Raw genomic sequence first — 1,463 nt, forward strand, 5'->3', positions numbered from 1 at the left:
TGCCTTATTAATTATCATGCTAACTACACAATATTGCATCTGTAAGCAGACACATTCTACCTCAAATGAAGTATATAATGAGCTTACACACCTAAGGAACTCATCTGTCTACATATATGATCTATCACTATAAGTGACTGACTTGATAGATAAGTGGAATGATCTGCTGAGATGCAGTTACAGTGCCAGTTTGGGCATCACACCTTGGGATGACGACTTGCTGTACTAGGATGCATTATAAACCTGTGTTTAGCTATGGAAATGGGTTGTGTTATTTTTCTGTTCCTGTTGAGTCACCCTCTTCTGAAGATGCAGATTTCACTTTTGGCCCTAGAAACCACTCTTTCTTCCACTCTTTGTCACTCCAGGGATAATCAGAGCTCATTACTCTTGCCAGGCTTGTGTTCCTTTACAGTCCTTGGTTGGTTCTTGTAACCCTGCTTAAACTTTTATACATTTCTTTTGATCAACTCTCTGCAATCACCCATTTGAATATTGCATCTCTTTTTATCTGGACTTAAATTAATACCCTGAAATATCTGTAAAACAGGGAAAAGAGATAAACTAGAGCCATATGCATTTACATGGGTAAATATATGTGAATCAAGAGTTTAAAAGATCTGGAAGAATATGTTGCATTTGATGTTTATCCTTAGAAAAGAGGGCAGAGTTCCTTTGTTAGGAACCATGGCAATGAGTCTTTTGCATTTTTTGTGATGTTCTCATTTTTAAAATGAGAATAAATTCCTGTGCTTTCTTTCTAATTAAAGTTATTTAAAAAATTAAACATATCTGTTGATTTTATTTTTACCTGGAATAAATTTTATTTGCTAAAGGCATATAATTTTTTCATATACTACTGGATCCCATTTGCTAATATTTTGTTAAGGATTTTGATAATGTCTACATTCCTTTTCCTTGCAATGTCTGTACGTGATTATTGTTTTAGGGTAATCCTGGCCTCATAGAATGAGTTACGATATGTTCCTTCTGTTTCTAGTTTTTGGTAAATATTGTAGAAATTTGTCATAATTTCTTTCTTAAAAGGTATATAGAATTCACCAGTGAAGTCATCTGTGTCCAGTGATTTATGTTTAGGAAAGTTATTAATTATTCAGTTTTTAAAATTATTATGGGCCTTTTCAGCTTATTTTTCTTTGATTGAGTTTTGGTAGATTGGGCCCTTTAAAGAATTGGTCTATTTCATCTAGGTCATCAAGATTGTGGACATAGAGTTGTTCATAATATTTCTTTATTTATCTTTTAATGTCCAAATAAATTGTAGCGATGGCCCCTTTTCCATTTCTGATATTAGTACTTTGTGTTTTCTCTCTTCTGTAGGTTGGCCTGGGTAGAGGTTTATCAATTACATTGATCTTTTTAAAAAACCAGCTTTCGATTTTGTTGATATTCTCTACCAATATCAGTTGATTTTTGCTGCTGTCTTTCTGTGAGATTTTGAG

This window comes from Pteropus vampyrus, unplaced genomic scaffold (genome assembly GCF_000151845.1).
Source record: "Pteropus vampyrus isolate Shadow unplaced genomic scaffold, Pvam_2.0 Scaffold533, whole genome shotgun sequence".
In the NCBI taxonomy this organism is placed as follows: Eukaryota; Metazoa; Chordata; class Mammalia; order Chiroptera; family Pteropodidae; genus Pteropus; species Pteropus vampyrus.